The sequence below is a fragment of the Anolis carolinensis genome, chromosome 2 (genome assembly GCF_035594765.1).
Source record: "Anolis carolinensis isolate JA03-04 chromosome 2, rAnoCar3.1.pri, whole genome shotgun sequence".
Classification (NCBI taxonomy): domain Eukaryota; kingdom Metazoa; phylum Chordata; class Lepidosauria; order Squamata; family Dactyloidae; genus Anolis; species Anolis carolinensis.
Genome location: NC_085842.1, coordinates 56,462,893 through 56,485,124, shown reverse-complemented (window position 1 = coordinate 56,485,124; position 22,232 = coordinate 56,462,893).

Sequence of the window (22,232 nt, the reverse complement as noted above, 5' to 3'; positions counted from 1 at the left end):
CCCCACTGCTGCTCAGTCTCATAGTCATTTCCGACTCTTCGTGACCCCATGGACCAGTCCACGCAGAGCTCCCTGTCGGCCGTCACCGCCCCCAGTTCCTTCAAGGTCAAGCCAGTCGCTTTAAGGGTACCGTCCATCCATCTCGCACTTGGTCAGCCTCTCTTCCTTTTTCCTTCCATTTTCCCCAGCATCGTGATCTTTTCCAAGCTTTCCTGTCTTTTCATGATGTGGCCAAAATACTTCAACTTTGCCTCTAATATCCTTCCCTCCAGTGAGCAGCCGGGCATTATTTCCTGGAGGATGGACTTGTTGGATCTTCTTGCAGTCCAAGGCACTCTCAGGATTTTCCTCCAGCACCAAAGTTCAAAAGCACCTTTATAGCCTTATAGCACCTTTAACTTCCTCTATGTTTACAAGTCTCACTTAGTGCACTTTGATCAGCCCATCCTTATGTTTTTATTGATGTGTTTTAACTTTGTCTTATTAATGGTTTGATTTTAATTGTATGTTTTATTTTTTCATTTGTGCATTTTAGGTATTTGATGTTTTTGTATGTATACTCTTTTGCATTTGTAAGCCACCCTGAGTCCCTGCGGGGAGATAGAGGCAGGGCACAAGAATAAAATTATTATATTATTATTATTAAAAGTGTCTACCTTCCTTCGTTTAGCCTTCCTTATGGTCCAGCTCTCGCAACCCATAAGTTACTATGGGAAATACCATTGCTTTGACTATGCGGACCTTCGTTGCCAGTGTGATGTCTCTGCTCTTCAATATTTCATCAAGATTGGCCATTGCTCTCCTTCCAAGAAGTAAACGTCTTCTGATTTCCTGGCTGCAGTTTGCATCTGCAGTGATCTTTGCACCCAGAAATATAAAGTCTGTCACTGCCTCCACGTTTTCTCCTTCTATTTGCCAGTTATCAATAAGTGTATTTGCCATGATCTTGGTTTTCTTGACGTTTAACTGCAACCCAGCTTTTGCACTTACTTCTTTCACCTTGATGATAAGGCTCCTCAGCTCCTCACTTTCAACCATCAGAGTGGTATCATCTGCATACCTAAGGTTGTTAATGTTTCTTCCAGCAATTTTAACTCCAGCCTTGAAATCGTCAAGCCCCGCACATCGCATGATGTGTTCTGCATACAAGTTGAATAGGTAGGGTGAAAGTATGAAGCCCTGCCATACTCCTTTCCCAATATTCAACCAGTCTGTTGTTCCGTCATCTGTTCTTACTGTGGCTGCTTGGTCTTTATACAGATTTCTCAGGAGACAGACAAGGTGACTTAGTATCCCCATACCACCAAGAACATGCCATAGTTTTTCTTTGGGACGTCCTTTGCTGCTGAACAATGTTGTGGACTTCTGTCCATTGTTCTTCTGGGACTCTATTTATTAAATCTAGTCCCTGAAATCTACTCTTCACCTCCACTGCATATTCACTAGGAATATTTGTGAGATCATATCTGATTGGTCTGTGTATTTTCCCCATTCTCTTTAGTCTGATTCTAAATTTTGCAATAAGAAGTTCGTGATCTGAACTACAGTCAGCTCCAGATCTTGTTTTCACCGACTGGATATATGTCTGCCACCTTTGGCTGCAAAGGATGTAGTCAATCTGATTTCGGTATTGACCATCTGGTGAAGTCCATGTACAAAGCCATCTTTTAGGTTGTTGGAAGAGAGTGTTTGTTATGCACAGAGAGTTTTCCTGGCAAAATTCTATCAGCCTACATCCTGCTTAATTTGGTTGTCCCAGACCATGCTTGCCTGTGATCCCGGTTATCATTTGACTGCCCACCTTAGCATTCCAATCTCCTGTAATGAGAATAATGTCTCTTTTTGGTGTGTTATCCAGTAGGTGCTGCAGATCCTCATAGAACCAGGCCTGTAGCGAGGGGGGGGGGGGGCTTAGGGGTTCAACCCCCCCCCCAAATTTTCAAAACCCCTCCCGAATTTTTTTATTCTGGCTATGCCCCTGCATAGAACTGATCTAATTCTGCTTCTTCAGCTCAAGCCCCAGCACCGCATCAAGGTAACTATCCTTTGCATGGGGAGATTTCCCCACAGACTGTGTTAAATTGAGCTCTGTGCATGGTATGGCAATATATTTTCAGTGTTTTTACTGACCATGCATAGCAGCACTGAGAAACCTGTGCTTTTTTCCCTCAACAGCAAGCTTGAACTATGGTAAAGGATGATGGGATTATGCATTATGCATATAGAGGGCCATGGGGTCCTCACCCAGATGCAAAAAGGAAAATATTTTTTTCCAGATTTTACAAAAATGCACAGGCCTTTGACCCACTAATTCTTTAGTTCCATATCCCAGTCAAATGTAGTCTATGATCTTCTCACAAAAGACAGGTGAAGCATCCCATTTCACTTGGCTTCACCAAAGAAAAGAAAGGCAGTGTGGCAAATCTGTTGCTCTGTGCGTGGCTCCCTCATGGCGACGCTTCCCCCATCACACATGGGAAGTGTCACCCACGTGGCAAAGATCTGTGCTGGCCCCATTGGAGCTAGCAGAACTCAGGCAGGCTCCCATATTTGGGGGAGGGGGAAGTGTCATACGATGCTTCCACTCCACTTGTGGGTGGGGCCTCCACCAGAAGTCCAGTGAAGTTGTGGGATGGGCAATGTGCCCATCCATTGCTGAATTGGTGGGAAGCGTCCTAGAATGCTTTCCAAGCACCGGTTTATGAGGTGGCTAGTGATAAAAAGACATCTGGTTCTAAATGCTTACTGAATCTTGACCCTGCTTTAAAAGAAATGGGAATTTTCTCAGGCCCTGGGTAACTGCTGGAGCTTCTAAAAGGTTTGTCATTGGTCTACTGGAAGTTTCTCTTTTTCTCTGTCTGCTGCTGCCAATCATAAACAATCACAAACAATCATTATTCAGTCATTCCAGTGGATTTGAATATACAGCATGCTCTAGATAACTTCTTTTGCTCCAAGAACTCCAATGACTATCAAAATCTACAGATGATTAAATAAATTGGTCTAATAAAATGATGTCTCTTGTATAGCATGGCAAAATCAAAGTTTGCTTTTTGGATTAAAAAAATAGTGAATTGCTGAATCTGTGGGTGCAGAATTTGTGAATATGGCAAACCAACTATAGCTTAAGCAATGTATTCCATTCATAGACTTCTGGATTTCTTTCATATATACCTTATTTTTGTTCTTTTAGTATATCTTCCTCCCCCTCCTCTTCCCACCTCCTCCTTTCTTCTCTTTTTCTTGTCTTCCTCCTCCCGTCTTTCTCCTTTTTTCTTCTATCAGTGATAAAGACCCTACTAATATTTGAATAATAAATGCATTATTACAGTTTATAAAATAAATACATCCATAAACAAAAGATTACCTAATTTAAGAAAATGCTTCTTCTTTTACTCAAACTCTGATGTATTTTGTTTCTACTTTAGTTAGAACAATAATGAAACACAATTCAGTGTGAGCCCCACCTGCTTTTTTCCTCCAATGAAAGGTGAGGTGTGCTTTTTGTGTCAGATATTTATAAGATGTAATTTAATTGGTTTTTATCTTTCCTAGATATTTGTTTCAACACAGGGCAAGAGTCCCTTACTAACTTCTGCTTGTTGCTATGGTTACACTGCAGTCTGAGCTCATTAGAATTTTTCTCCAGAGAGTTGCCAGGGTTTGTAAAAGTCAACTGTTACTTTAAAGAAAATATTGAACAAATGGCAAAGACATCGTTCTTTTGTAAAAAGGTGCACATCTCTTCGAAAACCAAATATTTGAGAGTTTAGTAAGTGGAGATAGAAAGCTGTCATTCTACTTCTAATAAATTGGGAGAGAGGGAGGGTGTTCATGTGTTACATAGCACTTAGTCAAAACTATACATAGATGTCTATGAAGATTTCTGTACCTGTATTTGTTTTGGATTTAATCCCAGGGCAGTCATCTGCAGACTACGGGTCATGTGCAGATTTGTGTAAGAGAATGAAGACATGCTTAATTATGTCCACATGTAAAATGTAGCTATACACCACAACCTTTTTTATTGCTAAGAAACTTCCACAAAAAATTCTGAAGAGGATATATGGTGAGGCTATTTTGAGGAAGAATGGATGATTTGAAAAGGGGAAAGAGACTGCCCAGAGCATCAGAAGAGTGTGTGAATAAGGATGCATCCACCAGAAGTCTTCCAGTGAAAACATGGAGTGGCAAGCTCCATTCTAGCAAGCTGGCTGGAACACAGAGCATTCCAAAGATAGTAATGTCTGTTTAAGAGTCAGAAATTCCTCCTCAGGAAGAAGACAAGAACAGACACAAACCCTCAAAACTCGGCAGACTCCACTTCCCCTTTTCAGCTTGTTGGAACTGGATGAGGGGGTGAGAGGAGGGATGACATTGTGCTCCCCACTAAATTGTCATAAAGGAGGCAGAACTTACTCTTATCCACTTCTTAAAAACTCTGCATTCTCACAAGGATTATAAAACAAATAAACGATACCCTGAAATCTTCTGTAAATTTATCAACTCCATGACAAGTAATATATCTGAAGGTAAATCTACTTTTTTCATTGTACCATAGAGGAAAATTTATAGAGAAGTCCATAATGCTTGGAATATAGGAAACAGGAAAATAGCATTCCAGAACTTTAGGCAACAGCACATCAAAGTGGTCAGAGGTGGAACTACAAAAAAATAAAATTAAAAATCCTTGAAAAAATGATGTTTATTTAAAAAAACAACTTGTAAATGCGATAGTTGCAGAAATGACTACAATGACAACAAGACCAAGAACTAAGGACCAGGAAGATCAGAAAGATGCTCCTAGGTGTGGATCTTTAGTACATGAATATCCAATGAGATAAATCCTGACTCATTGAAGAGCCATCACAGAATTAAAAGCATGGAGACAAGAATGGAGGAAAACATTGCACAGGCAGAAAAACACCCAATACAGGGTCAACAGAGCATGAGAGAAGATATGCAACAGATGAAAGATACAATGAGTGGTATTTTGAAGCAGCAAAAGCAACAAGAACAGAAATAAAAATAATTGAAGAAACACAAAAGAAGATGCAGATGGATTTCCAGAGAGATTCAGACTAACTTCAGAGGTTGGATTATTTGCAAAAATCAGAAGAAGAGGAAGAAGAGGAAGAAGAAGCCCAAGCATGACAAAAAAGAAAGCACACCAGCACCCAAATAAACAGAAATAACAATCACAACAGATTATACCTCCTTCTCTGATAGATACAAGTCATACTCAAGAATTCGTATAATTTGGATCACTAAGAATTTAGTAAATCTTTAAAAGACTCAACTCCAGTCAAAGATTATTTCAGATTACTGCCCCAAAACAGTAGAAATCACAATCCTGAGAAGACAATTTATATAGAAAATTACTGAAGGTCTGTTGAAGAATCAAGAAAATCTTGATAAATTTCAGGAACAGGTTAAAGAATTATTTCAAATAAATATCCATCCAGAAACACTTCCAAGAATTATATGGGACACAAAAGAAAAGCCTAAATTAGAGAAAAATCGATCCAGCTAATTCAATACATAGAAAGAAAAGACAACCATAATGAATGAATGAATTTTAGGAGGAGATTAAAGAAAAAGAAAAAAAAACTAATAAAAGATTTAACAATGGCAAAACTCCAACAAGAACTGAAACAACTTTGTAAACAAGCCTCAATGTTAATGGTGCATCAAATGGAAAAGACCCTAAAATCTGCAAAGAAAAATATTTTGAACACGCAAGCAAACCAGGGAAATGTCTAGTTAATAAATTAAAAAGAGAGATGTAAAAGAAAAATATTAATATTTTTAAAAATGAATGAACAAGAAATAAATGGAGAACAAAAGATAGAACAAACGTTCCAAAAATACTATCAAAACATTACTAAAAAGAGAAATATCACAAGAGCAAGAGGTAGATGGAACACTATTATGCAGATCTGGAGGAGAAAACAAGAAAAGATGGGACAATTAAGAAGACAAAAGAAATCAACGGGGATCCTGAAGGATAATCTACTTTTGTTAGAGAAAATATCATAGTCTCTTACTTTTTTCTATATTCAAGATTAAAGAATATGTTTGATACCGCTCCATGTCTTTGATGATACAGTAGACTCATGTGTAGAAATGTTTAACTAACATGACTCTTTAACTTACATACTATACTTTCTCTTGTTCCCCCTCTCCCCCCCTTTCTTTTCCCTCTTTTACTGTTCATTTGAGTATCAAAAAATAAAAACAAAATAAAATTTTATTTGCTGAGCTCCCTCTATCATCTCCAACTCCATGCAGGGATATGAGAGAAGCCTTCCACATGGTAAGGCTTCTCTCATGTCCCTGCATGGTAAAAACATCAAAAAACATCCAGGTGTCACCTGGGCAATGTCCTTGCAGACATCCTATTTTCTCACGCCAGAAGCAACTTGCAGTTCCTCAAGTCGCTCCTGACACAAAAAATCCCTCCTTCCAATAAGTAATCAGCATAATTGCCTCAACAAATGAAGAGAGATTGCAGAGATCATATAACTGTTTTAACCTGCTTTGCCTTATGCATATAGGACAGGCAGCTGAAGAACCAGTTAACTGATCTAGTCAAGGGTAAGGTAGGCCTTTCTGCAGCAACAGGGTGGGGCAGAGGTGGCAGTTGGGCTCCTGACCAGTCATGTCAAAGAAGCCCAGGGAATGCCTTTTGGGCTGCCAAGTGGCTTTGATCCATGGAGCGTGAGGCGACTGTTGAGATATCAATTTGAGCTTGCTGTAGTAGTCAGAGCTTTGTGATGTCAAAAGGATGAGCTCTGATGATATAATTGAGCTTGATACAGCAGTTGTAAAGTATGCCATTCACACACACACACACACACTAGTGTGTATGTATGTATGCTAGAGAGAGAACAGAGATAAATATATTTGAAAATGGGAAAACAAATAATTTTCAGTGCAGTGCTCTTATTCCAAGATTTCTTTCCATTGCCCAAGGATTGGGGATGAGGGGTAAGGTCTTGACATCTGGGAACCCTAGCTAAACCCAAGGTTGGAAGAACTCCTGGAATTTTCTTCCCCTTCTATCCATCTTGCATTCTTCCAGCCCCCACCCTCCAAGCCGGTTCCTTCAGTGTACAGGGGAAGGAGGAGAGAGAGAGAGAAGTGTTCCCTTTTAGTTCCACTAGAATCTACTGATCCTCCATTGGAAGTTATATTCAAATATATCCCTATAGTTTACCCTTTCACTTTCTCTATTTGCATCTTAAAATATCATTGCAATTTGTACAATCTTTCCCTTAATTGTATTCAACTGTATCCAAGACTACATCTTCCTTTTTATTGTTTATTTTTAATTTATGGCAGCAATTAGATTTTTCAGTTGTAATGCAGCTGTCTGCTTCTCTGCAGTCAACAGCTACAAATCTCTTCGACAGGTCAGATGTAAATTGTGTTACTTTCAAAGTTAAACAATAATTTCACTAGCATATATTGTTCAAATCCATAACACTTCCAATGCTTACCTAAAGCACCATCAAATAAAGCTCCCACTGTTCCACCTAAGGGAAAATCAGCAATCTTTTGGTATATATAATTTCTTTCATTACAGTGCTTGTCATTTTGAAATCAAATAATGTTGTTTTAAATTGTTGCTGAGTTATGTTTTTTCCCAATCTGGGAGTGGGTGGGCACTGATTTAATTACCTCCAAACTATTTTTATATTCACAAATTCAGCTAACAGCATATCTGATTGGGACATGCATTTTTAAAATAAGCATGGAGACCTATTTGCTGGCTGGCTGTGGTTCAGAAGAACCTCAGGCCATAGAGCGATGTTTCATAAGGGCCATAGCAGTACATGAAGAAACCTAAGAAAACATCAAAGCTATAACAAGAATATGAAGTTTGACAAAACAGGTCAAAGAAAACGAGTAATGTGTGTGCGTGTGTATGCTAGTAGCATTATTTGACCTGATATATGATTCATTAAGAGGAGGCCAAATGTAACGTAATAAGAATCTTCTTAAAGACTGAAGTTAACCATTTTCATGTAATGATTTGATTGTTGGACTAGGAATTGGAGAGACCAGGATTCAAATCTGTGCTCGACCTGGAAACCCCTGGGATGACTTTGGGCAAATCGTGGTATCTTTACCTTAGGGGAAGATAATGACAAATCTCTTCTGAATTAATCGTGATGTGGTAACCTTAGAATCACCATAAGTTGTGAATGGCATGAAGGTACACAACAGCAGTGGTTGAAGCTTTTATCACTATTGCCATAATGATGATGGTGATATCTAAGCTGGCTCTTATCTGAGAGATTTTATCAGTGAAATGATAATTAAAAGCATCACAAAAGCTTACAGAAAGCACTAGAATAGAATTCAGAAGAGAAGTGCCTGATTTAGTCCCATCATCATTCTGAATAGAATTCATTGACACAATCTATGCAAAGAAGAATGCTTTCTTCTCTGCATGTATTGCCAGCTTATATGAACAGAGAAGTTCTCTGTATCACATTTTGTTATTTATAAGCACTTGGTATTTCTCTGCCTCTTCTACCAATTATTATCCCACCTTTCACCCCTATTTGGGACTGAAGATAATTTGCAACATCTAGAAAAATTGAAAATACAAAAACTAAAAAGTGATTAAACTATCAAAAAGTGGTTAAATTATCAAAAAGTTTAAAGTGTGAACTAAAAAACCACAACAGCAGGATGACAACAATAACAATAGTAGGTATTAACAGCAATTTCAGAATGGTACTTTGTGATATGCCATGTCTTTTTTGTGAAGCAGCTATCCTCAAGCGCCACCATCTGAATCTACCAGAGAGATGGGACTACTGAAGCACAGTGTCCTTGATACCCAAAACTGTCAAGCATTCCAGTAAAAAGAAAATTGTCCTCTCAACCATCTTGTTAAAAAAGGGGGGAAGATTGGATAGTGCTGTATAGTGTTTAAAGTCTAGGGGGAGCTTTTTTTAGAAGCAATCATGCCATGGCTTCTTTTAAACAAGATGGAAAAAGCTCCCCTTCCTGGCAAATGCAGTAATAATTTTATCTATCTAATTTTAACTATTTAATGTATCTATTAATGGCGCTCCATGCAGTCATGCCGGCCACATGACCTTGGAGGTGTCTACGGACAACGCCGGCTCTTTGGCTTAGAAATGGAGATGAGCACCAACCCCCAGAGTCAGACATGACTGGACTTAACGTCAGGGGAAACCTTTACCTTTATTCCATTGTACCATAGAATTAATTGCATCTCCTTCCTGGACAACCAGGACAGGGACTGAGGGGACAAGTTGCCTGCCTGGTAATTTGGCCACATATGTCATACTTACCAAATAAAATTGACCCTGTGCAATTCTAAGCACAGAGTTTGCTACCATCTTTTCATCAGCTTCTGTTATAATGATAGTATCTAAGTCTGTGTCTACACCAGCCAAAATAATCTGCTTTGGAGCAACCCCAGATAGAGCACAGGAATGCCCCAAAGCCCTTTTGGAGTCCAGACCACTGGCTGGGAGGTAATATTAATTTGTATGCCACTTTGAACCTCAATCTTGGGGAAAATGCAAGCTATAAATAGAGCTCCTGCATGTTGTAGGAATATCAATATCTCTTCAATTTTGCTGGTGCAAATGCATGAGAATTTCATATTCATTTGATTGATTAGAATTCAACAAGAATTTTAGTTTTTGTAAGAAAAAACTCTGAATACTGGAGAAAAATAAACTGACATTTATCTGTGACCTGTATTGGATGATTTCCCTTTACATTATGTATTTCTTTATTAAAGAATGCAAGGTTTCTTTTTTAAAACAAAAAATGTATTGCCCTCACTTCTGTCCATAATAAAAACGATCAATAATAAAAAAAAACTCTTTACTTTCTTACAGCCTATCTAGAACTTGTAATGAATGTTAATTTCTCTATTTGGTGCATGAGGAGGTTTTAGCAGTGCTTCCTCTACATATAATAAGACTGAAGTTCTTAAATGGATAGAATGCCTGTTTAGGAAAAGTAAATTATAAAAGGAAAGAAAACTTTCCCCAGAATGATAACTAGTGGGAATTCTGCAATAGGAGCCAAATTTACATAGATGAAGAGAATAGTTTACATTTGCCTAGAGTTTTCTCTTACTCCACAAAGTGCTGACTGCTTCAGTTTCAGCATTATTGTTATGCAACCACATTTAACACCAGGAGATTTTTAGAGGCACATTGAGGATCACTGTTTCATTGGCCTGTGGCCCAATACTTTCCTTCAATTTACAGAGCCATGATTTCTTTTATTCTTCTTTTTAAAAAGTCATTATGTGCTGCCCTCAGAAAGATTTCTGCACTTTGAAGTTTCAGCTCTGGAATGCAAAGCATCTCCTTCATCCACAGCAGAAGGCTTTGCCACCTGCTGCTTCCTCACTAACTGTGACTCAAAAGCTAAAAGAGACCACTTCTCCTATAAGCCACTGGAATAATTCAGTTTGAGGGGTGCCATCGATCATTGCTCTTAGAACGTTCCTGCTGTCTCAACTAGTCCAAAGAAATCTCATCAGGAACTTTCAAAATTGTGTGTGTGTGAATCTGTTTTTTTGTTGTTGTTTTTTTAATAAACCCGAGGATTGTGGTCTGCAGATGAAATTATTTCAACCAAGACAGGGTATATTGGCTTTGGAGATGCTCACTCTATACCTGGTACATGAGAAGTGTCATTATGAATAGCTATGTGGGGGGTCAAAAAGATGATTTGTGTGGTACTCTCATGCCATTCAACCTAGCACCAGAAGCACAGCTTTATAGCTTTATATAAGATGTCCACATGTGCTAACTTGTCTATTTGTGATCAGTAAGAGGCAGGAAGAAACCTCCATTGACTTGAAGCCTATCGGCAATACACCTCCCAGTCCCATGGTAGCAACTATATCGCTAACTGCAAGTAACTTGATAATTTCCTTAGAAATCTTTGCACTGTGAAAGTTATATAGTTCAGGTATTTCAAACACAGAGCTCAGCAGATTCAGAATTTAAACATCTGTAAGTTGATGCTTAATTGAACTGACATAATGGGTTGATTTTGCTGTGTATATCAGCAAGAGAAATTCATTCATAATGTCATTTTCTGCTTTTTGCTATTGATTTCTGGATGTATGCAGCAAGCTGTTCTTAATGCCATTCTTTTTATTCCAATAAGAGTCTCATAGTGTTTGCAACTGGATCACTACCAATCCTTGTTTCCAATTTACAAGACTTAGATGGAGGAGAAAATATCAAAAATAATAGTATACTTGAAACTTTGCAAACTCTGTACATCTCTGTGCTAAAAATATACCTATTAAATCTAGTCAGGGGTTTTAGAATCTGTCTTGTGTGTGTATAATTCTTTCTTCGCGGTTTGCAGTGGATGCTAACGTGTAATCTTGGGGCTGCAGTTATATTCCCATTTCCATACAGCACTCATTGGATATATAATGAGTCACTTCAGCATTCAACAACAGATGTGCAAAAAAAAAAAAAAAAAGCAAAACACTGGGTATTCACTAAGGCAGTGAAGCTGAAATCAAATTCTGTACATTATATAGGTCAGAACCTATCATACACAATCCATATAACAGAGTGCTGTGTGAAAAGCGACTTGAGCATGCTGCAGAGAAAGGTGACACCCAGTGGGCAAAATGCTCTCTCACATCAAGGAGCTTTGTTTAATTGTATTGTAATTGAGAGTAATAATATGTACAGAAATGCTCTTGGTTATATAAGCAATGTATATGCATTTACCCTATGCCTGAAAGGCAAAGAAGTTAGGTAAACCTATCCTATCCTCATGGATGGTCCTAATAGAGGCATACAAATTTTATGCAACACATAGCAATGGAATAAAGAGGTCTTCTGCTTTTGCTGGTGACATAGTGAAAACAACAAAATATGACTGCTCATGTGTTTGTAAAATATTAAAAATGAGGTAGAGATAGTAAGGAAACACATATAGAATTCTTACAAATGTATTTATTTTCTACTAATGCAAGAAAAAGGAAAAAGGAAGAGGGGTCAACCAAGGCAAGATGGATGGATGGTATCCTTGAAGTGATTGGCTTGGCCTTGAAGGAGCTGGGGTTGGCAACAGCCGACAGGGAGGTCTGTCGTGGGCTGGTTCATGAGGTCATGAAGAGTTGGAAGTGACTGAACAAATAAACAACAAAAACTAACACAAGAAGGTAAATATGTTTTTATAGATATAATAACAGAAACTGAATTGAATGGCTCCCACAATAGCAATATAACAATTGAGGGACATGATAACCTGGCCCCTATTCATATTGAAATCTGCCCTGCCACCTTACAGCTGTTTTCCATCTCAGGACTATTTCCCCTACCTGTGTTGCCTAACTCATGAATTTTTACTTTGATATATACATCAGTTCTAACTTCAATGAGTTTTTTAGTCACCCATTATGTCCTAGGATTGGACCTCTTAAAGGTTTGCAGATGATTGTTAATATTTTTTAATGTTTTTTATAGTTATGCTATTTTAAACCATGGTTTGCTTAATCTGTTTTTAGTTTGATACTTGTGTTTTAATTGTATATTTTATGATGTAAGTGTGATTGATTGGGCTTGTCCCCATGTAAGCCACTTCAAGTCCCGTCAGGAGAGAAATCCAAAAACATTATGGGAGGAATTGATTACAGATCACCAAACTAAGATGATCTGGTGGATGATGTTTTTCTGAAACAAAACTCAGAAGTCTTCAAAAAAGAAGACCTGGTAGTTACAGAAACTTCAATTAGTTTGATGTCTGCTTGGAAAGTACATCTGGTAAGTATAGATTCACCAACAAATTTTCAATGTGCCTTGCAGGTAATTTCCTCTTCCAAAGGGTGGAGGAGGGAACAAGAGAATCAGCAATCCTGAACTGAATCCCCACCAATTGGGTGTAGTTGGTCACTGGGATAAAAGTAGTTATCATGTAATGCTCAAATTCATGATTACAAGACAGACCAAAAAGAGTATAACCAAATATAGACTTTGATTTTCAGAAAAGCTGTTTTTATCAAGCTCAGGGAAATACTGGGCAGAATCCTATGACGAGAGATACTAAAGAAAAAATAGATGCCCAACATGAGTGGAATTTCATGGCAAAGGAAGAGCTTAAAACAGAATCACAACTTCAGAAGAAATGTAGGAAACACCTGAAAGTGTGACTGCACATTGAAAGGAGGAAGTAAACAGAGAAAAAACATGCCTAAAAATGGAAGGAAAATTTAATAACCAAAAAAGAATGCAGATGTGTAGCCCAAGCTTGCATATTAAGTAGTGTAGAATCATAGAATCATAGAATCGTAGAGTTGTAAGAGACCCCATGGGCCATCCAGTCCAACCCCCTGCTAAGAAGCAGGAAAATCCCACTCAAAGCACCCCCGACAGATGGTCATCCAGCCTCTAATTAAAACCCTCCAAAGAAGGAGCCTCCACCACACACTGTCAAGTTTCACTGCCGAACAGCTCTCACAGTGAGGAAGTTCTTCCTGATGTTCAGGTGGAATCTCCTTTCCTGTAGTTTGAAGCCATTGTTCCACGTTCTAGTCTGCAGGGCAGCAGCAAACAAGCTTGCTCCCTCCTCCCTATGACTTCCCCTTACATATTTGTACATGGCTATTATGTCTCCTCTCAGCCTTCTCTTCTGCAGGCTAAACATGCCCAGCTCTTTAAGCTGCTCCTCATAGGGCTTGTTCTCCAGACCCTTAATCATTTTAGTCGCCCTCGTCTGGACACATTCCAGCTTGTCAACATCTCCCTTCAACTGTGGTACCCAGAATTGGACACAGTATTCCAGGTGTGGTCTGACCAAGGCAGAATAGAGGGGTAGCATGACTTCCCTGGATCTAGATGCTATACCCCTATTTATGCAAGCCAAAATCCCTTTGGCATTTTTTGCCGCCGCATCACATTGTAGGCTCATGTTTAACTTGTTGTCCACGAGGACTCCAACATTTTTGCCGAACACATTAGAAGCCAGAGTGTAATGAAGGAAATGGTGGGACCACTGCTCAGCAAGGATGATGTCATGCTAACAGATCATAATGGATAGGCAGAACTACTCAATATGTATTTTCTTTCTATTTTCCTCTAAAAAGATTGAAAAGGTGTTAGTTGTGAATGGCCTTTTTAACCTAAATGAGTTCAGATCTGAGGACCAGATCAACTACATCCTAGAGTACTGAAGGAACTTGTTGACATACCAGCAGAACTACTTGCCATCATTTTTGAGAAATCTTGGTGAATGATTGAGGTTTTAGAGTACTAGAGATGAACAAATATTATCCTTTTTTTTTCAAAAATGGCAAAAAAGAATATTCAGAAAACTGCAGTGCAGTCATCTTGAGCTTAATACCAGGAAAAATACAGGAATGGATTATACCATAATCTGTCTGCAAGTATCTTGATGACAATACAGTATGCTACCAAGCCCAATTCAAGGTGCTGGTCTTGGCCTACAAAGCCCTAAACGGATCTGGCCCAACTTACCTGTCTTCCTCCTATGAGCTATCCTCCTATGAGCTATCCTCCTATCTCCTCCTATGAGCCTATGAAAACCTTAAGATCATCTGGGGAGGCCCTGCTCTCGATCCCACCTGCCTCACAATCGTGGCTGGTGAGGATGGGAGACAGGGCCTTCTAAGTGGTGGCTCCTCGACTGTGGAATTCCCTCCCTAGTGACATCTGGCAGGCTCCATCCCTTTTTGGGTTTCAGAAAGAAATTGAAGATCTGGCTGTGCACGCAAGCATTTAAAGAATAAGTTCTGTTGGCTTTGACTCGGACTGGATTAAGATTTATGTACAAGGTCTTGTGGATGAATGGTTCAAATACTTTATATTGTTTTTAAATTTTGTATATTGTTATTTTGTTTAACTGTTTCTAACTGTTTTATTGTTTTATTTTATTGTACTGTGGTGAATTGGCATCGGATTCTGCCAGACTTGTAAGCCGCCCTGAGTCCCCTTGGGTGAGAAGAGCGGGAATGAAATGATGGAAATAAAATAAATAAATAATACAGTGATTATCATGAACAAAACTTGCCAGACTAACTTTATATCTCCTTTAGGTTGAGTCAGTAGTTTAGTAGATAGTGGGAATGCTGTGCTTGTCATTTATTGGATTTCAGGAAAACATTTGATAAGGTCCCACATAATATTTTGATTAACAAGCTGAAGGTTGATAACATGCTATTATGTCCATTGAAGGATATGTATTTGTAACTAGAGCTTGGACAGGAATTAACAAGTATAGTAGCACAATTTAGTGGCAGCATCAAAAGTCACTATTTGTACCTGATTGCTTTTTGCCCAGTCTACATGTTCAGGTGATAGAAAGTTAACCTGTAGACCCCAAACTCTAGATAGAATAGAATGTGTTGTCAAAAGATTTACTGTATTTACTCGAGTCTAATGCCCATCTAAATGACTTTGCCAAAATTGGGGTGCACATTAGATTCATGTCATACAGTAATGTTAGTGTTGAACCAAAGCAAAAGGGGAAGTGGCTTCAGGAGCTGCACCTGGAACTCCTCTTTGAGGGACCTCATCTCTAATTTAATGGCCAGGGCTCAGTACTATGCAAACTTGGAATTTTTAGCTTGGCGAGGCATCAGCATTCTTTGGTAGAGAAGGCTCAAAAGCTTGTAAATTGCTGTCCCCATGATTCTATAGCATTGGACCAAGGCTATTAAAGTGGATTCATTTTACAGCATAGATGCATCCCATAGTTTTCTTTTCCATCGCTGGAATCTTTGGTGTTTTAACACAATTGTGTATAATTAAAGAATTCTTAGCAGGCAGTAGCAGGAATGCACACCTTTTTGGGGCCAAAAAAGCACAATTTTTGCTGCTGTGCATTAAATTTGGCAGTAAATACTTTTTTTGGTTTCAGGGTTTTGAAAATTGAGACGTGCATTAAATCGATGGTGCAGTAGACTCGAGTAAATATGCGTAATTTTAAAGAGAGTAATTTATCTACTACCTAGGCAAAACAGCCCAAGAATTAATTCCAAAGGAAGCTTAAAGAATGATTATTATGCTACAAAATTGCTCAAAGCATTTTGGACCACCACATTATAGCACATTTAAGCTTAAAGTTGATTTGGTTGTGTCTCATCCAGTCCAACAGACTTGGAGGGGGTCATAAAATCACACTATTATAATTATTAAATTACACATAGATAGTAAATCATCTAAATTTGCATGCTAGAAAATATTAAAATTCTACTGTATGCAGTCATACTATTTAAAGCCTATCTGAGTATTCTTTACATTCAACAATGAGAATCAGCTCTAAAGATTATTGAAAATAGTTGAGAAGTTATCAAGGCTGCCTGAAGTTATTTCTTCATCTTGTTTACACGTAATACTGGCCCTGTCATATAATATCTGAAGGCTCTATTCTAAGGCCTAAAACAAATGATTCAATGATGTAGCCAACATTAAGCATGATCACATTATCCTGTCTGTCCTAAAGTTCAAAGCCCAGAAAACATTTCATTGGCTTGTGCTGCTCATTGGCCACTTCAAGCAGATTTTTCATAGCTGGGAATTAAACTGGCTTCAAGAAAGACACTGTAATTTAGTAGATTTATGGACTGTAGCCTTTCAGCCCCTGTCATTTTTCTTATCCATGTAATAAAAGTAAAAATGACCAATACTATATACTACTGTCAAATGCATAAGTAATAATTTGGACTCAGCAGGAAAATATATTGGCATAAGCCTTCCTTTGGAAACAACACAATGAAGTGATTAACATTATCGATTTTTAATTTAGGTTTCCTATTTTCAAATTCTGAGCAGTTTCCAATAATGTCATGATTAGCTGATAAAATAAACCACATGCAATGTATTATTTTGTGCTTGGACAAGTGGGAGGAAACAATGTTATTCTGTGTTAAGTTTTTGGGTTGGTTTTATTTTGTACCACCCCAGCTAGGTGATCTCAACATTGGAATAAAAACTAGAAAAACATGTAGTTGATGAAAAGGATTTTAAAAATATGGAAGTACAAAACACCCTGTGTAGTTTTTATTAACCTCTTTAATCTTGTGAATTTTTAGCCATTTCAGAGTTCAGATAACAGTTTATTAATGATATGTGGTTGACAAGTTTGATTTTGACCGTAAATCAATAAAATTCTTATGACAAAAGATGGTAAATTCCTTCCTGATAGGAATGTACAGCCATGAACCTCTACAGACTAGGAGGGAGTGATAATAATGGCATCCACTACAACTAGAAAATTGGAGTTAAATTTTCCATGGTGTGATTAATTCTTCAAAGTGAAGTATACTGCCAATGAAAAGCACAGGATTTTTACAGTGCTCAAGAGAGCACTTTTCACCTCTTTTTTAAAACCATGACTGAATGGAGAGTGAAGCATGGTAGTCATTATAGTATACTGGGGGAAGCCTACATAGGGCAGCCACATAGATATACAACAATTTGTTTAAATAAAGATATTAATGTAGCATGGCTCATCAAACTGGTATGTCATTGAGGTTGAAAGGATAATGAGCTAATAAACAAGTCCGTACCCAACACACACATACCACTCACTAGACTGCAGATTTTAAAAACTTTTTAAAATACTCAAAATCCTACCATCATTTCCTTTATGGGATATATTAGAAATTTTTCTGTAGTGATACTGGGCTCTTTTGGAGGTTAAAAATGTGGCACCTATTTCTTGTCATTGATATTTATGATATTGAAATGTATAAAAGCAATAAAGTGAAGCATACCCACACCACATGTGTTTGGCGATCCCTCATTGTCCAAGTATGATTGTCCTACAGGTGCAGTGTCCTGGTGGTGGATACATAGGTGCCTGTAAAGCCCTATTCTTGACCCACATGTTCTTCCACAGTGGGGACATCGGTTTCCAGGTGGAAGGCAGTCCCGAACAGGGTTGGCTTGACATGCCTTCCTCTTGGCATGTTTCTCCCTTAAGCTCTCCATTTGTGCCTCTTCAAATTCCACAGCATTACTGGTCACAGCTGACCCCTGGCTAGAGTGCTCAAGGGCCAGGGCTTCTCAGTTATCAGTGTCTATGACACAGTTTTTAAGATTAGCTTTAAGCCTATCTTTAAATATCTTTTCCTATCCACCAATATTCAGTTCTCCATTCTTGAGATGGGAGTATAGTAACTGTTTTGGGAAACAATGATCGGGCATTCGGACAACGTGGCCAGCAGAGTTGATTTTGTAAGAGCATTGCTTCAATACTAATGGTCTTTGCTTCTTCCAGCATGCTTACATTTGTCTGCCTGTCTTCTCGAGAGATTTGCAGGATTTTTTGGAGGCAACGCTGATGGAATCACTCCAGGAGTTGAGTGTGACATCTGTAGACAGTCCACGCTTCGCAGGGAGAACAGCTTTATAAACAAGCACCTTGATATTCCTACAGATGTACTGATCCTCAAACACTCTCTGCTTCATTTGGAAAAATGTTGCACCACATAGTACACCTCTATCTGAAAACTAGTTCTATTTCATAGATTAGATTGGAGTTGACAACATGTCCTTCAAAGGTTTTGGACTACCATTTCCACAATCCCACACTATTAGTCATTCTAACAAGCCATCTGGAAGTCCAATCCATCTGGAAGTTTCACTTTGCCTAACTTAGAGCTCACCTACACAAGCATGTAAATCCATGACCAGTCCAAAGCATTGTTGCTTCAGATCGGTCCTGGATGCTACTGGGATGTTTGCACCTCTCTGCTTCAAAACCATGGTCATGATGAGAGAGGAGCCTTGATTGTACAGTCAGATTTAGGATCTTTTTACACAGGCTGTTTTACAATAGGAGCAATGGGTTTTTAGAAGTTTTGTAATGGAGTCTGCAGGCTCCCATTACACCCCAGAAAAGTACTTCCAGGGCAGCTCCAGGGCAAAACAGCCAAAAAAACCCTGCTACCATCAAAAAATAACTGGCGGCAAAAGACAGGAGGCATCATGTCTTTCCATAGAAGTCTACTGAGGTTGCTGGCTGCTTGATGCTTCCCCCCATGTGTTGAGGTAGCGGGAAGCCAGGACAGTGTGGGATGTGGGACAACAGGTCCCTATGCTCCCTGGGCACCACCACAATCACTGCAATCCTCAGCAATCCCTACACACAGGTGAGGAAATTTTTAGTCTGGTTCAGCCCCCCATTAGAGTCAGTCTATAACTTTTACATCCTTTGTCACTGCAGTAGAGGCCACGGGGCCCTGGAGGGATCCTGTCAGCAAAGGCACCCCACACAACTTGTGGCTTGGGGTGGGGAAGGGAAGGAGGTGATCAGCAAAGGTATTTGACAAAGCTAGAGGCCCCCCAGAGCTCTGTGGCCACTACTGCAGTGACAAAGGACACAAAAGGTAAGTGCCACCTCCTTTTCCCTGCACAGGAAAAACAGCATTGTGGCACTGGCTTGTGTGATCAGAAGGACAGGTTCCAAATTACAACTGTTTCCTTATCTTGTTCAAAGTCATGTGGTAGAGTGCAATTGCGTTTAATTCTTAACAACTGTGAGTGTTACAATCCAGGCAGCAAGAACACCGAAAGCCAACACTGAGGCCAATAATCTTTTAATATCTTTATTTAAGCAAATAATAGTCCAAAAATGAATTGGTGGAAAAGTTGAGCAAGCAATAGCCCTTTAAGAAAAGGTATAAGACAGTCCAGAAATGTCAAGGAATATGTCCAGTATTAGAGTCCAAAGTCCAGGTACCGAAACACACTCAAACCGAAACAGGGTTTGAGTGGGGAGTCAATCCGGCAAGCAAGAAACACAAACAGGGTTCAAACGTTCATGAAAGTTCTTAGGAGCAAGGCAGGAACTTGAGAGCGTAGAAACAGAACTTGGCACATGAAACAAGAGAGAAGTAGACTCAATCCCAGTCTACTCACGAGTAACGGCAATTGCTGACTGCTTGAGCCAAGAGGCTGGGAACTGGAGGCGACAAAGCTCCTTAACGTTGGGTAACGTTGACACCGTGGGGAAACTACTGTGAGCAAGGCTTTTATTGAGGTGCAGAGTCTTCCCCCCAAGGGGCCTTCCTCTCCAAAGTTCCCAGGGGAAAGGCTTCTAGCAAGAGTCTCCACGCTCAGCCAAGCGGGCGCTCCTCCTCAGCGATTATTTCTGAGATCTTTGCTCGTTTGGATAGCATCTTCTGTTGAAGGACACCGATTCTGGAGAGCTTAGGACATCTGGCGAGGGAGTAGAGTTATCCTCCACATTTTCCCTTTCAATTAGAACTGGCTGTGAACAGTCAACAACCAGCAGTTGCAGATTCGTGGGGTCAGGCTGACTCGGAGAAATATCAACATATTCTGGTTGGAGGTGAAACCGGGGTCAGGTACCGTGGCCAAAGGTGACTGGGATCTAATAGTGAGTATGGCAGATTATTTTTTAGAGGTATGCTATGGTAGCTACCGCCCAGGAACTTTTAACGTGGGTCAATTCTATTCATCCCCAGATCAGATTCACGGGCAACATTAATTCAAACAGTTTAGACTATCTGGATGTGAGGGTCATCAAAGACTGATAGGTAGGAATTATTGAAAACATACGGACAGAAATGTGTTCTTACATTATAGTAGCTATCAAGAGAACTTGTAAGCCACTTTATGTTCCCAATAGGGTCCACGGTATCTAAGAAAGACTTCACAGTTTATTGAGTATATCCTTGAATTGTTTGAACTAAATAACAATAGTAAGTAGTATGTATTAATAGTTGTCAAATTTACTAAGCCAGAAAACACTTTGTACAATTGTATTAATGTTACCCAATACTTTCAGACCATACCACCAGAAGAAGACTAAAAAATCATAGAATAGTAGAGTTGGAAGAGACCTCATGGGCCATCTAGTCCAACCCCCCGCTAAGAAGCAGGAAATCGCATTTAAAGCACCCCGACATATGGCCATCCAGCCTCTGCTTAAAAGCCTCCAAAGAAGGAGCCTCCACCACAGCCCGGGGGAGAGAGTTCCACTGCCGAACAGCTCTCACAGTGAGGAAGTTCTTCCTGATGTTCAGGTGGAATCTCCTTTCCTGTAGTTTGAAGCCATTATTCCGTGTCCTAGTCTGCAGGGCAGCAGAAAACAAGCTTGCTCCCTCCTCCCTATGACTTCCCCTCACATATTTATACATGGCTATCATGTCTCCTCTCAGCCTTCTCTTTTGCAGGCTAAACTACTATAGGTAGTCAAATCCGGTTGTGGATCAGGGGTCTACTCTTCTTTTATGAAGAAACAAGAAAACAAACAAGAAAGTTTACTCCACTGTGAATGCAACTATCATTCATCATACTGTGAATGCAACAGTTTGATTGTCATTTGTAACAATTTATCTGAAATTTATATGAAATTTATATTCATGTATTGTATATAATTCAATGTTTAATGATATTTAATACATTGTTATTACTCCATTTAGTTGACATTTGTTAGTTTTGCTTTTTCTTCCATTATGAAGGCTGTTCCTACAGGAATTGACACATTTCAAGAACTCAAAAAAGCATGCGATAACCCCAATCCTAACTTTGATCCCAACTCTTAAATTATTAAACCCTGTTTTACACTGAGCAAACAAAGGTTTTACAAAGATGATCAATGAGGCAGCACTGGTTCTTCTAACAGGGAGAACTTTAGTTCCCAAAATAATTAAGTTTTGGGGTCATTCTTTTAAGAAGTGGTATCACTGGTGTGTGAAAGACAATATGAGGATTCAACTTAGAGATTATAACAGTCCAGACATTGCATCTAAAAAACATATTTCACTCTCAAAAGCTAGAGATCATCCAAAGAATTTGATTGAGGATCATTTTGAGACAATAAAAGTAAACAACTTTTTCATAGATTTTTTAAAAAAATAATGAACACATTTTATTGTAAACGCATTCTTTACAATCTATTACACTTCCTGTCTGGCACTTTACAGATGCTTTAAAGACCTATTTTACCCACCCTCTGGATTTAGCACTTTAAAGATTTGTGTTTACACTTTGTGAAATTGGAGGTGGTTGGGAGGGCTAGAGGGGACTTTGCAGGAGTTTGCAGGGCAGGGGAGGGAAAAGAGTGGGGAGGGTACTAGTCAGTCATTGATGGTGGGCTATTACCAGTCATGGGCTGAGGGTGGGAAGGTAGAGCATACAGGGGGAGGGGGAGTTCCATTAGTCGAGGTGCTCCCATATAAGTAATATTGGGGAGAGGGA